At 46.7% G+C, this 15,923-nt stretch overlaps 1 protein-coding gene across 3 annotated transcripts in view; it reads left to right on the top strand.

Moving 5' to 3' along the window:
- The window catches only part of USP5 (ubiquitin specific peptidase 5), a 2,313,977-nt gene that overhangs the window by 1,404,631 nt on the left and 893,423 nt on the right, over positions 1–15,923 (top strand). The window lies entirely within an intron of this gene.

The raw sequence follows: 15,923 nt of genomic DNA, 5'->3' as shown, positions 1-15,923 counted from the left end.
CCCATACGACCAAATTGCAGAAGATACCTCAGATTTCTTGCAGGATCAGAGCATTATCAATTCTCAGCATTGCCCTTTGGCTTATCTACTGCGCCCAGAGTATTCACGAAATGCCTGGCATCAGTAATTGCTCATTGCAGGCTTCAGGAATTCAAATTTACCCTTACCTGGACGACTGCCTGTTACAAGCGGACAACAAAAACAAATTAGCAAAAGATTTGAAAAAGGTCATTCCTCTACTGCAAGCCCTGGGATACACAGTCAATATAAAAAAGTCAAGGCTGATACCATCCCAAAGGATAACTTTCTTGGGTGCAGAGCTGGACACATCAAATCAAATGGCATCCCTCACAGCAGAAAAACAGAAGCACCTTCCTCTCTATTTCATGGCATTAACAAAGCAGAACCAGCTAACAGCAAGGAAAGTCCTGCAAGCCCTGGGTTACATGGCATCCTGCGTAATATTGATTCCACATGCCAGACTACATATGAGAAAGTTACAATGGTACCTAAGGAATTTATGGTCTCAGCACAAGCACAGCCTAGAAACCCAAATTCCAATAATTCCATGCCTGAAGCAAGAATTCCAATGGTGGGCTCAGGCCTGTCAATCGAACAAAGGGCTGCCCTTCCACAGCACTCAACCAAGCCAGACCATCACAACGGACGCCTCAGACCTCGGTTGGGGGGCACACATGCTGGACAGGTGCATACAAGGCTTATGGACTTAAGACCAGCTGAACCTACACATAAATCAAAAGGAGATGCTGGCAGTAAAACTGGCAATTCAGACATTCAGACCATTTCTTTGACAGGGTCAATTGCTGATAAGGACGGACAACACCACAGTTATGTGGTACATCAACAAACAGGGAGGCACACATCCATACCCTCTATGCCGGATGGCAATGGACCTCTGGAATGTGGCCCTGAGCTTCAACATTCAGTTACAAGCAATATTTGTACCAGGAAAAGAAAATATACTAGCAGACATCCTAAGCAGAACTACCACAGATGCCCACGAATGGATGCTGCATCCAGACATCTTCAAATCCATTACAAGGAAATGGGGACTACCAGAAATAGACTTATTCGCATCCCCACACAACCACCAATTGAAAAAATTCTGCACGAGGGCATACCACCCACTTGCTTGGAAGGTGGACTCCCTATCTTTCATTTGGAAAAACCTGACAGCATATGCATTCCCACCTCTTCCTTTGATGCACAAGGTGCTATTGAAGATCAAAGAAGACCGTCCAAGGATCATCCTGATAGCTCCAGACTGGCCGAGGCAGCATTGGTACCCATTACTGAGGAGCATGTCTCGGGAACAAATATGGCCTCTGCCCCTAGTTCCCTTACTGTTAACACAGAACAACTTCAAAACCCTGCATCCAAACCTAAAAACGCTGCAGCTGGCTGCCTGGAACATTGCATAAGACAAAATAACCCAGATTTATCTCAAAGGGTTAAAGACATTATCTTGGAGGCTCGCAGACCCTCCACAAGGAAAACTTATTCAGCAAAATGGAAAAGATTTCTCATTTGGAGTGCAGCGAAAGGAGTAGATGTGTCACTGGTAAACATAGCTAACATCCTGGAATACTTGGCAGAGCTTTTCCACAATGGCCTGTCCTACTCTTCCATTAAGATTCATGCATCAGCTATTTCAGCAGAATACAACATGGACCCTCCAGTCTTCTCACATCCTCTACTAAGGCAGTTTCTGAGAGGAATTAAAAATGTAAAACCACCAAGGAAGCCACCATTGCCTGCATGGGACTTGAACTTTGTGCTAGAAAAGTTGACACTCCCTCCTTTTGAGCCAGCAGCAACAGCAGAATTACAGTACTTATCATGGAAAACTGCTTTCCTGCTTGCAATCACTTCAGCAAGAAGGGTTTCGGAATTACAGGCATTAATGGCAGTACAGCCCTTCATCTTCCATCAAGATAGTGTCCATGAGAACTAATCCTACTTTTATGCCAAAGGTGGTCTCCAGGGTATCTTTAAACCAAGCTATCCACCTGCCTACATTCTTCCCCAACCCACAGAACAGGGGAGAAAGACTATTACATACCTTGGATGTACATAGGCAATTGCGCTACTACCTGGACAGAACCAAGAGCAATAGAAAAACTGACCAGCTACTGGTAGCATATGGAACAGGAATGGAAGGAAAAGCAATTTCAAAACAGACAATCTCTAAGTGGATAGGAAATTGCATTAGATTTTGTTACTCTTACCATGGAAAGACAACTCCAGAAAACATCAGGCCTCACTCCACAAGGGCTACAGCCACTACTACAGCTTTTTTACGAGGAGTGGCTACCAAAGACATTTTAGAGGCTGCTACTTGGAGCTCCGTGCATACATTTGCCAAGCATTATAATCTACCCTTATACTCCAGATCCCGAGCAGGTTTTGCCACTGCTGTTTTGCAAGGGATCCTAACTACACCATAATCTTATTATTACCTCCTCCCCCAGTTTGGCTATAGTATTCTACCCGTTTGTAAGGACTGCAGATGCATCCTTGAAGGACATAGTACAGTTTTGTACCTACCATAAATGTAGATGTCCGAGAGGTATGCATCTGCAGTCAGGATTACCCGCCCTCCTTCCCCTCTGTGGTACTCCTAGGGTATTTGCCCATCATCTAGCTAGCTGGGGGAATCTATTATGGTGTATTTGTTTTGTATATATGTATATACATGTTTATTTTTATTTGCTCTCCGTTATTTGGAAACTTTCACATTTATCCAAATTTAGCCTTCCTAGAGGGCACCTGGCATCTGGGGCAAGAAACACTGAGGAAAATGGCGTCGGCTGATACCTTTATACCTGAAGAACTGCAGCTATGACGTCAGGTGAAGTGCGACATCAGCCGAGGCCAGACCCAGACTTTGGAATCCGGCCGACCGAAGGGCTGCCTGTGGACAGGACAACCCATTTGTAAGGACTGCAGATGCATACCTCTCGGACATCTACATTTGTGGTAGGTACAAAACTGTATTTTATGGGGGCGGCAAAAGCTTTGGCCAGTATTCGAAAGCCTAAGGGTGACTGGCGCAAGCCATCTCTTGCGAAGCAAAGTGGCTTGTTGAGCATGTCATTCCAGGTGGACAGATACTGGATCCCCTTTGAATGACACCAGAAACTTAGCCAATTGTTGAAGTTGATCATTTTTTCTTTATACTGTGGCATCATTCTTGGTGAGGGCAGGATGCTACTCAGGGTCATACCGGCCTGGACTATGTGATCAGAGAGCTCTTCCATGTCTCTTTTCATGTGGTCCAGGGAGGTACGTCTCAGGTCATTCACACCAACATGGACAATGACAGAGTCGTATTTGTACTTGTTCTGGAGCGACCTCAGTGCTTGTGTTATGTGGCGGATCCTGGCGCCCGACAGTCAGCTAAATGTAACCTTCTCCTTGTCTAGCCTAGTTAGTGGGACATAAGTGTTGCCTGACTATAGAGTCGCCTATTACTAGTGTGTTGGGTATATTATTTTGCCTTAAGGGCCATGATTGCGTGACACACTGATTATGTGAAGTGTGTGTTTCATGGTTTGTGATGGGGTGTGGAGGTTGCTTGGGTGTCTGCTTTGGAGGTCTCTCTTGCTTTTGCAGATTTTTATTTGGAGCCTCCGAGTATGTTTTTGTGTATTCATGTGTTATTTGCCGGTGTTGGTTTAGTAGATCTATGAGAGACTGGTGGTGTTTTGCAAGTATACAGATTTACCCTTTCCTGGACGACTGCCTCATTCAGGCAGAGTGCAGAGAAAAGCTGCTCCAGGGCTATCTCTTTGTCAAATCAATCCTAACTTCCCTAGGGTTCATCATCAATGAGAAGAAATCAAAGCAAAACCCCACCAGGAAGATCATTTTTTTGGGAGCTGTGCTAGATACAGCATCCCAAATGGCCTTCCTATCCCCAAAAAAGCAGCACTTCTTGCCTCTCTCTTTTATCCAGCTGGCTTCCAGAAGTCACCTCACTGCGAAGAGGAAGTTCTTCGTGTTTCACTGTTGCAGTCATCACACTTGGGTTATCCTGCCAGGGGTAGCCCTCAGTTGGCCTGAATACCAGAGGCTTAGTATTTCTGCGTTGGTTGCTGTCGGTCCAGAACTGACATCAGGTCGTCTGTGGTATAAAAACGGACAGCCGATGCCATTATATCAGTCTTTCTTGCCGAGGAGCCCGAAGCAGAAGCAGTTCGCACGAGTGCCAGTTGGCCGCTACCTGAGTTTTCGTTTCTGAAATTGAAGTTGAAGTCTTCTAAAGCTAAGTACCCTGTTGGGGGTCCATTTTTCTTGCTCTAACCAATGTCAGAAAAAGTTAACTATTGTCTCGTCTGTAGAAAGCAAATACCACACCGAGATTTCCATTCTTACTGCGTCACTTGTTTAGGCCCAGACCACAACGTCCCTCGGTCGGTTTTGTGCTTTGTTCAACGCCAGAACTATACGTTGTTGGGCCCTTATTGTAGGTAACGCTCTCTATCTCCGTATTCCAAAATGGCTTCAATAAGCAATCCAACTACCGATTTTCTGAAAAAACGTAAGGCTAAAGACAGACCACACAAGTCCAAAACTGCTGACGTCGCTTCCGTTAAGCTAGTCGCCAGTTCACCAGTACTCAGTGAAGCTCTTTCGCAGCCCCTGATGCCCACTTCCATGGATTTGCAGGCTGCTACTGAGACCCCTTCAGAGTCCAGTATGCTGCAAGACTCTTCTTTGACTACAAGCCTGCGGATGTCTCTACCTTGGATGGGTCCGGAGCTGCTGTGCAGGCACCGGATTCTGAGCAAGTTCTTTGCACTACCAATATTCAACACAAACAGACGACTTCTTTCGCGTCTTCAGTTCTTTCAAAAACTGCCGAGTTTCTAAGGCCCAGAGTATAAACTACAGCTAAAAATCCGACGACCCAACCTCAAGCGCCTGCTTCTATGCCTCAATCTCAGATGCTTAAAATGGTGGCAGACCTTATTATGCTGATTAGGGGAAGCCAGCCTACCCCTGCTAAAAGGAAGAGAGACTCGTCTCCAGCAGCTTTATCTAAGAGTCCGACCTCTGAGGTTTCTGATTATGAAGACATGCCCTTATCTGCTTATGAGGATTCAGATGCAGAGGAATCCTTTCCTTCTGCCTCTCATCCAGAGGATTTTTTTTTTTGGTGAAACCCTACATACCTTGAGAGAGAATTTACATTGGGAATGCCAGGATTATCCTCAGTCCAAAAAGAGACTCTGGGAATTTTTAGATTTACCACAGCACAGACCCTTAGCTATTCCTCCTGCTCTGGATGTTGTGGATGATGTTTTTATAGAATCCAGTCTAACTCCTGATACTCTACCTCTTGCTCCCAGGAAACATGACAGGTACTACAGAGTCCCTGACTCTCACAAATTTCTTTTCAAAAATCTTATTGCTGACCCAGAGGTAATCTCCCAAGGACCTAAAGGAATAAAAGCAACCACAGCTAAGAATCCCACCAACCCTTCGAACAGGGATTCCCGAGCTTTAGACAGATGGGGTAAAAAATGTATACACCTCTGCAACTTTTGCCATTAGAGCATTAAATTGTCAGTTCCACATACTGAAATGCCAGCAACAGACTATGGAACTTATTAAACAAAAATTATCTACCTTCCCTGACTGTGCAGAAAATAAAGAATTACAGGAGCTTATGCATTCTGCAAGCCAAGTTAGTAAGCATACCCTGCAATGCGGGTTTGACGCCCTAGAAGCATCCTGCAGGGCAGCGGTCACAGGTTCTGTACTTAGAAGGCATGCTTGGCTTAAGGAACAGACCTTGCCAGACCATGTCAAATCAAAATTAATGGATGCACCACTGAACAAAGACAATCTGTTTGGTATCAAAGCAGAAGAGGTTTTAAAAAAGATGGAAGAAAAAGCTGAGTTTGTGCATACAGACTGTTTGCTAGTCCAGCCTCCAAGATTCAGTAGGCATTGCCCCTCAAAACATTGGTCCTTTCCAGCCCCCTCAAGGCCACCTCAGACTAGACCTAGGGGAAGCAGACCTCCCAGACAGCAGTCTCAGGGTATGCAGAGATCTAAGCAATGGAGTACCTCCACTTCTAAAACAGGAAGTGCTAAGCCACCCCCTTATGGAAAGAATTCACAATGACTTCTCAACTCCACCTCTCACCTCTTGCCCATATGCTTGCGCCCCTAGGAGGAAAACTTGCCTCCCATGCAAAAAACTGGGCCTCCATCACTAATAATTGATGGGCCCTCAACATTGTGTCCCAGGGGTACAAATTTTATTTCCACACACTGCCAACCCCAAAAGGGTTCCCAGATCTTCCTCCAAACCAGTGGGCAGAGGTACAAAACCAAGTTCATTCCCTGCTCTCCATGAGGACAATTGAGGGTGTTCCTGCAGACCAAATAGGCCAAGGTTTCTATTCCAGACTTTTCCTGGTACCCAGAAAAGAGGGCACCTGGTGCCCAATCTTAGATCTATCCATTCTAAGCACCTTCCTGGTGGTACCAAAATTCAAAATGCTCACCCTACAGCAGCTTCTCCCTATGCTGTCCAAAGATGCTTGGTTAGCCATACTAGACCTAAAAGAGGCCTATCTGCACATCCCAATCAGAGACTCTTACAGGAAATATTTACATTTCAGGGCAGTGTCTATGCATTATTAGTTCTCCGCATTTCCCTTTGGCTTATCCACTGCTCCCAGAGTTTTCACAAAATGCCTGGCTCCAGCCATTGCTTTTTGCAGACAAAGAAATTTTCAAATTTACCCCTACTTGGACGACTGCCTGATTCAGGCAGACGGTCAGGAAAAGCTATTGCAGCACCTGACATTTGTAAAGGACCTAACCTCATTGGGGTACACTATAAACAAAAAGCAATCCAAACTAGTCCCCAGTCAAAAAATTGTATTCCTGGGAGCAAGCCTGGACACCGCATCCCAGATGACATTCCTTAACGCCAGAAAAACAAGCCTTATCTGACAGGCTACTTCTCTCAACTGGCCACCAGAACCCAGTTATCCGCAAGGAAAATCCTGCAAGCTCTAGGGTTCATGGCCTCCTGCATTGTACTAATTCTGTATGCCAAACTGCATATGAGGAAACTTCAGTAGTACTTAAAAAGCCTTTGGTGTCAACATTCTCAGGACCTGGAAACTATTATACCTTTGATACTTTGTCTAAGGAACAATTTTCTTTGGTGGGCAGCAGTATGCAACCACAACAAGGGACTTCCCTGTTCACAACCCAATGCCATCCAGACCCTAACCACAGACACATCAGACTGTGCCTGGGGTGCACACCTGGACGGCAGATGCATTCATGGCCACTGGAGCCCAAATCAAATTCATCTGCACATCAACCAGAAAGAGATGCTAGCTGTTCAGCACGCTCTGACAGCTTTCACATCCCTACTGTCTCTGTGGCCTTTAATCAAAACCGACAACACCACAGTGATGTGGTACATCAAGTAGGGGTGAACCCACTCTGCAGGCTAGCCATGTCCATTTGGAACACAGTCTCACCCATGCATATTCACCTACTAGCACAATTCCTGCCAGGCAAACAAAACTCTCTGGCAGACAACTTAAGCAAAAATCTCCTAGACCCACACGAGTGGCATTTAAACCACAACACCTTCAGCCTTGTGACTCAGAAATGGGGTACCCCGAAGGTGGACTGATTTGCCTCCCCCAACAACCACCAGCTCAGCAAATTCTGCACCAGGGAACCTCGCAGCAAGGCCTGGAAAGTGGATGCCCTACCCTTCCAATGGGTAAACCTCTCAGTCTGCATTTCCCCCTCTACCTCTTCTTAGAAGTGTGTTGCTCAAAATAAGGGAGGAAAGACCAAGGGCAATCCTGATTGCCCCAGACTGGCCACGCCAACACTGGTACCCACTACTGTGCAGTCTGTCACCGTTGCCTCCATGGCACCTCCCTCAGATTCCAACTCTCCTGACTCAGCAGGAGGGAGAGTTCTTGCATCCACAATTGCAGACCCTGAACCTGGCAGCCTGGCTTATTCCTTGACTTCTCCTCCAGTGGACAGCCTAAGCAAGCAGGTCCTGGACGTTATACGTGAAGCCAGACGACCCAACACTAGAAAATCCTATGATGACAAGTGGAAAAGGTATTGCTCTTGGATCCAAACTAAAGGAGCTGAACCAGCAGAGCCCTCCTTACCTCTCATCCTGCATTACCTAGCCGACCTACTCCACAGGGGCCTATCCTTCTCTTCCATTAAACTTCTTGACTCTGCCATCTCTGCACATTACAGCACTGAGCCGCCTCTCTTCTCTCACCAAGCAGTTCCTTAGAGGGGCTAACAACTTAAGGCCACCAAGAAGAGCCCCTACCCCTGCTTGGGACCTTAACTTTGTGTTGGAAAAGCTCACGCCACCCCTCTTTGAGCCTGCAGCTTCAGCAGAGTTAAAATTCCTTCTTTGGAAAACAGCCTTGCTTCTGGCCATCACTTCAGCTAGAAGAGTGTCTGAGCTACAAGCATTTATGGCTGTGGAACCCTTCATCATTTTTCATGTTGACAGGGTCTCCCTCAGGACTAATCCCAACTTTCATGCCTAAAGTGGTGTCCAGTGTAGCTCTCAACCAATCTATTCATTTGCCCACCTTTTTCCCTAAACCTCAAAATAAGGGGGAAAGGATCCTGCACTCTTTGGATGTGCACAGACGGCTCAGATTCTACCTGGATAGGACTAAGCACTTTAGGGAATCTGACCAGTTACTAGTCAGCTTTACACCAGGGGCAGAGGGCAAGGTCACATTAAAGCAAACCATTTCTAAATGGATAGCACACTGTATCAATTTCTGTTACAAACACCATGGGAAACAACCCCCCCATTCCACTAGGGCAACTTCAACCTTTGCAGCCTTTCTCAGAGGGGTCCCTACCAGGGACATCCTGGAAGCTGCAACATGGAGTTCTGTTCATACCTTCAAGCATTACCACCTGCTTATCTTTTCCAAACCCAGGGCAGGCTTTGCAACAGCAATCCTGCAGGGCATACTAGCCAGCCCCAACTATTCTTGACTGCCTCCACCCGATATCCTTCAAGGATGCATCTGCAGTCCTTACATATGGGTTGTCCTGCCTCAGGCAGCCCCTCAGTCAGCCGGATTCCAAAGTCTGGGTCCGGCGTTGGCTGATGTCGCCCTCCCCCGACGTCAGAGCGCCTGGGGTATAAAAATGTCAGCCGACGCCATCTTCCTCAGTCTTTCTTGCCGCGTGGTGCCCGAAGCAGAAGCAGTTCGCAAGTGCCGGTCGGCCAGCTCCTGTAACTTCAGCTACCGAAGACTTCAAAAGCTAAGTACCCCGTAGGGGACTCTTTCTTGCCTCAGCCGATGTCAGATCAAATGCTTAAAGTTAATAATTGCTTAACTTGTGGGAAACAAATACCTCATAAGGATTTCCATTCTTACTGCCTCCCCTGCCTAGGCCCAGACCACAACGTCTCGGCCTGTACAGCCTGTGCCTCCTTCAACCGACGCACTCTTAGGCGTCGGGCGGAGTTTGCAGAGGAATTTTTTGGGGCTAGTTACTGCTACAATATGCCATCGGAGACTCCGACTTCTCATTTAACCAAAAAAACAGGACAAGGACCGACACACGCGGACCGTGGTTTCGGCTGAAACCACGTCTAGGCCTACCGCGAGTGTCTCTGTCTCGGCTGAAACCGAGTCCTTGGTACTTCCGACCGTTGAAACCGCACAACCGACAACCTCGGCCCCGGAGGCCTCTTCTGAGTCGGTTATTGAATTTCCCTCAGAAACCGGTGTTCCGGAAACATCTGACACCATTTCCCTAGACAAAACTACGCCAGCACGTGGAGCAGCCAGGCCTCCTGCATCCATGTCCATAAAGGCATTCACAAGGGCTAAAGCTGCTAAACAGCCAAAATCTCTGCCTCCCAAGGCTATTCCTCAGGGATCCACTACAGGTTCACAGATTTTAAGTTTAGCTGAGGACCTTATTTCCTTAATTAGGGGCTCTCAGCCACATCCGGACAGGGGCTCTCAACCTCCTCTAGACAAAAGGCCCAGGGTTGAGCCCACTGATCCCCAGTCCTCTGATGAGGCCTCAGATGGCTCTGCTCTTTCAGACTACCAGGAGGAGGCCTTTACGGCCTACGAGGATTCTGATGCAGAGGAATCTATTCCCTCTGCCTCCCCTCCTGAAGAGCTGTCCTTTGGGGAGACCCTTCACTCCATGAGAGAGCATTTCATATGGCAGGGCCAGGAATTCTCTGATTCCAGGAAGAGATTAAGGACTTTTTTTGCATTTACTCAGCATAGACTTTCGGCTATTCCTCCTGTTTTGAATGTCATTGATGATGTGTACTCTGAGTCTAGCACTACCCCTGACTCCCTTCCTCCGGCTCCTGTCAAACCCGATAGGTACTACAGGGTCCCGGACTCGCATCATTTCCTTTACAAGGCCCACTCTGCTGAACCTGAAACTATTTCCCAGGGCCCTAAAGGGGTTACATCTGCCACTACTAAAAATCCTCTCCCCTCTGAAAGGGAGTCCAGGGCTTTAGAGAGATGAGGTAAAAAAGTTTATACTTCCACTCTTTCTATGAGGGCATTAAATTGTCAATTCCATATGATACAGTACCAAGAGTATTTGTTAGATGAATTGCATAAATAACTGTCTTCACCTGAACCCCTGGATCGCAAGTCACTTCAGGATCTGGTACATAACTCCCAACAGGTTAGCAACCATTTCTTGCAGTGTGGTTATGATGCATTGGAAGCTTCATGTAGGTCAGCAATGACAGGTGCAGTCATACGTAGGCATGCTTGGCTGAAGGAACAAACTCTGCCAGATCATGTTAAAGCAAAGCTTCTGGATGCGCCACTGGAAAAGCAAAAGTTATTTGGCTCCACTGCTCAGGAGGTCTTAAAGAAATTTGAGGAAAAGGCTAAATCTGTACAAACAGTCAAAGATTTTCTCCAGGTCCAACCATCAAGATTCAGCAGAAATTGGCCCTCTAAGAATTGGTCCTTTCCGGACACACAGAGATTTCAAAGAGGCAAGAACAGGTGTGCCAGAGGTAGAGGGCAAGCTAGAGGCTCCTACAGAGGACGTCAATGGCAGCCTCCTAACCAGAGAGGTAGTGCAGGACCTACAACTGCTGCACAAGGACAGACTCAATGACTTTACCTTGACCCCGCCAACCAGGGCTCAATTGGAAGCACCTTTGGGCGGAAAGCTATCTTTATTCTCAAAAAATTGGCACAGTATTACAAGGGACAAATGGACACTGCAAATAATAGACAAAGGATACAGGTTCCATTTTCATACATTACCAAAAGAAAAGGCATGCCAAACCTGCCACCAATCAAAGGGCAGAGGCTTTAAAACAAATTTCCAACCTATTGCAAATCAAAGCTATAGAAAAGGTTCCTCTCACAGAACAAGGCCAAGGATTTTATTCCAGACTATTCCTTGTCCCAAGAAAAGAAAAACAATGGAGGCCTATTCTCGACTTGTCCGCACTGAATACTTATCTCATTGTGCCAAAATTCAAAATGCTGACCCTACAGCAACTCCTTCCCATGCTGGGCAAGGGGTCTTGGCTGGTAACTCTAGACCTCAAGGAGGCATACCTGCATGTCCCTATCAGACAAAGTTGCAGAAGACGCCTCAGATTTCTTGCAGGTTCAGAGCATTATCAATTCTCGGCATTGCCCTTTGGCTTATCTACTGCGCCCAGAGTATTCACGAAATGCCTGGCATCAGTAATTGCACACTGCAGACTTCAGGGGATTCAAATATACCCATACCTGGACGACTGCCTTATACAAGCGGACAGCCAACAAACTTTGCTAAAACACTTGAATTATGCCATCCACCTACTTCAGGCTTTGGGATATACAGTCAACATTCACAAATCAAGACTAGTTCTATCCCAAAGGATAATTTTTCTGGGTGCGAAACTAGATACAACCACCCAAATGGCTTTTCTCACGGAAGAAAAACAGACAACTACCGGATTATTTCAAAAATCTGACAAAACAAACTCAGCTGACTGCAAGGAAAATCCTGCAGGCCCTGGGTTACATGGCATCTTGCATTCTTCTGATTCCATAAGCAAGGCTACATATGAGGAAATTACAATGGTACCTAAGGAGTTTATGGTGTCAGCACAGTCACAGCCTAGAAGCTTTGATACCTCTCATTCCATGCCTTCAAAAGGAATTTCTGTGGTGGGTTCAAGCAAGCCAGTCAAACAGGCGTCTGCCCTTCAGCAAACCAATAATCAGCCAAACCATTACAATGGATGCTTCAGACCATGGATGGGGAGCACACATGGAGGGCAGATGCATTCAAGGACTATGGTCACAGAAAGAATTGCACATGCACATAAACCAAAAGGAAATGCTGGCAGCGATACATGCAATCGAGGCCTTCAAACATTTTCTGCATCAAGGACACCTGCTAATATGGACAGACAATACCACAGTTATGTGGTACATAAACAAGCAAGGAGGTACCCATTCCTACCCTCTTTGCAGGCTGGCAATGAACCTTTGGGAACTTTCCCTAAAAATCAGTATAGAGCTGCAATCCCAGTTTGTGCCAGGAAAAGACAATATACTGGCGGACAGCCTGAGCAGAAGTATCATGGATCCACACGAATGGATGCTGCACCCAGACATCTTCCTTCAGATAACACAATCATGGGGGAGGCCGGACATAGATCTTTTTGCCTCCCACCACAACCATCAGCTGAAGAAATTCTGTTCAAGGACATACCACCCACAAGCATGGAAAAGTGGACGCCCTCTCTTTCAGCTGGAATACTCTAACAGTGTATGCATTCCCACCTCTTCCATTAATGACCAAGGTCTTACTGAAGATCAGGACGGAGCAGCCCAAAGTGATTCTGATAGCTCTGGACTGTCCCAGACAGCACTGGTACCCACTGTTAAGGAGCATGTCACGCACGAACCCGTGGCCTCTACCACAATGGCCACTTCTTCTGACACAACACAATTACAAAACTCTGCACTCCAGCCTGAAAACCTTGCAGCTGACGGCCTGGAGAATACCTTGACTCCTCACCAGGATAAGCTATCCAAGACAGTGAAGGACATCATCATGGAAGCTCGCCGGCCTTCCACAAGAAAGGCATATTCAGCAAAATGGAAAAGATTTCGCACTTGGTGCACCTCAAAGGGCCTAGATGCGGCAGTGATGAACTTGGCACATATCCTGGAATACTTGGCAGAAATGCTCCACAATGGCCTTTCGTACTCTTCCATAAAAATTCATGCTTCAGCAATTTCAGCAGAATACAATACTGATCCACCTGTCTTCTCTCATCCTCTCCTAAGGCAGTTTCTAAGGGGAATTAAAAACATCAATCCTCCAAGAAAACCACCAGTGCCTACATGGGACCTTAACTTCATGTTGGAAAAATTAACTCTACCTCCCTTTGAACCAACAGCATCTTCAGAACTACAGTTCCTGTCTTGGAAGACTGCCTTCCTTCTGGCCATAACCTCAGCAAGAAGAGTATCTGAGTTGCAGGCCCTCATGGCAGTACAACCATTTCTTATTTTTCATCATGACAGAGTCTCACTGAGAACCAATCCTTCATTCATGCCAAAGGTGGTATCCAGGGTCTCACTGAACCAAGCTATTCACCTGCCTACCTTCTTTCCAAATCCACAAAACAAAGGGGAGAAACTTCTGCATACCCTGGACATTCACAGACAGTTGCGCTACTACTTGGACAGAACTAAGACTTACAGAAAAACTGACCAGCTATTTGTAGCATATGCTGCTGGTGTACAAGGCAAAGCAATTTCCAAACAGACAATTTCAAAATGGATAGGGAATTGGATTTGATTCTGTTACTCTTTTCATGGCAAACCTGTGCCAGCTAACATTAGACCTCATTCCACCAGAGCCACAGCCACCTCCACAGCCTTCTTAAGAGGGTGGCTACCAAGGACATTTTAGAAGCTGCTACATGGAGCTCCGTGCATACATTTTCCAAGCATTACAACTTACCCTTATATTCCAGATCCAGAGCAGGCTTTGCTACGGCAGTCCTGCAGGGCATTTTAGCTACACCATCCCTTTCTTAGATCCTACCACCCCCAGCTTGGCTGTGGTATTCTACCCATATGTAAGGACTGCAGATGTATCCTTGAAGGACATAGTACAGTTTTGTACCTACCATAAATGTAGATGTCCGATAGGTATGCATCTGCAGTCAGGTTTACCCTCCCTCCTTCCCCTCTGTGGTATTTCCTGGGTACTTATCCCTCTTATAGCTAGCTGGGGTTATCTATTATGGTGTATTTGTTTTATATTACTGTGCATGTTTGGAATTTTTGCATCTCTCCAAATTTAGCCTTCCTTAGAGGGCACCTGGCATCTGGGGCAAGAAAAACTGAGGAAGATGGCGTCGGCTGACGTTTTTATACCCCAGGCGCTCTAACGTCGGGGAGAGGGCGACATCAGCCGACGCCGGACCCAGACTTTGGAATCCGGCCGACCGAAGGGCTGCCTGAGGCAGGACAACCCATATGTAAGGACTGCAGATGCATACCTATCGGACATCTACATTTATGGTAGGTACAAAACTGTACTTTCTTCAACTATGGGAATCAACCCAAGTGTGATGATTGCAACAGTGAAACATGAAGAACATAGTACAGTTGTGTACACTTACCATAAATGTAGATGTTCGAGTGTATTCACTGTTGCAGTCCTGGTTTCCCACCCTCCAGCCCCTTTGTCTCTCTCTCTCTCTTCCTTACTCTTTACAGGGCTATTGGTAGTTACTTTCTACTAGTGGTGTTATTCCACCATAACCTAGCTCTGTCTTTGGGGGCTCCTGACATTTGGGGCAAGAAAGACTGATGTAATGGCATCAGCTGCCGGTTTTTATACCACTGACGACCTGGCGTCAGTCCTGGAGTGACAGCAGCCAATGCAGAAATACTAAGCCTCTGGTATTCGGGCTGACTGAGGGCTACCCCTGGCAGGATAACCCAAGTGTGATGACTTCAAGAGTGAATACACTCTAACATCTACATTTATGGTAAGTGTACATAACTGTACTTTTCTGCAAGCCCTGGGATACATGGTATTTTGCATCCTTCTCATTCCTCTGGCCAGGCTTCACATGAGAAAACTTCAGTGGTATTTTAAGAACCTTTGGTGGCAGCATGCTCAGTCCCTAGAGACCTCTCTTCTTCTGATTTCATGTATAAGGGCCGAGTATCTCTGGTGGGCAGAAGCCTGTGCCAGGAACAAGGGTCTTCACCACTGACGCCTCAGACATTGCTTGGGATGCTCACCTAGCAGGCAGGTGCACCCAAGGTCTTTGGGATGCCCAGCAACTTCACTTGCACATCAGTCAGAAAGAAATGATGGCAGTACAAAAGGCTCTGACATCTTTGAAACACCATCTCAGGCCAGGGGTTCTCCTTATAAAAAAAGACAACACCACAGTAATGCAGTATTTCAACAGACGGGGGGGGGGGGGCAATCTTACCCCCTGTGCAGGTTAGACATGAGCCTCTGGCTTAAAGCCACCTCTATGGTTCTAATACCTAATTGCCCAATACCTACCAGGGGTCAACAGCCCCCTGGCGGACCACCTAAGCAGAAACATACTGGACCCCCACGAATGACAACTCCACGGGGAAATCTTTCTGCAAATCACTCAGGAGTGGGGTACTTCGGAAGTGGGATCTGTTTGCCTTGCATCTCAACCACCAGCTGCAAAAGTTGTGTACCAGGGAGTATCACCTCCTAGTGTGGAAGGTGGAACTCCCTGTTTGTGTACGCATCCCTTACTCTGCCCTTATTCCCAAGGTACTGATCAGAATAAGGGAGGAGAGACTAAAGACCATCCTCATTGCTCC

The sequence above is a fragment of the Protopterus annectens genome, chromosome 8.part0 (assembly GCF_019279795.1).
Source record: "Protopterus annectens isolate FY-2018-M chromosome 8.part0, PAN1.0, whole genome shotgun sequence".
Taxonomy (NCBI): domain Eukaryota; kingdom Metazoa; phylum Chordata; order Ceratodontiformes; family Protopteridae; genus Protopterus; species Protopterus annectens.
This window is presented reverse-complemented; position numbering and strand designations above follow the sequence as displayed.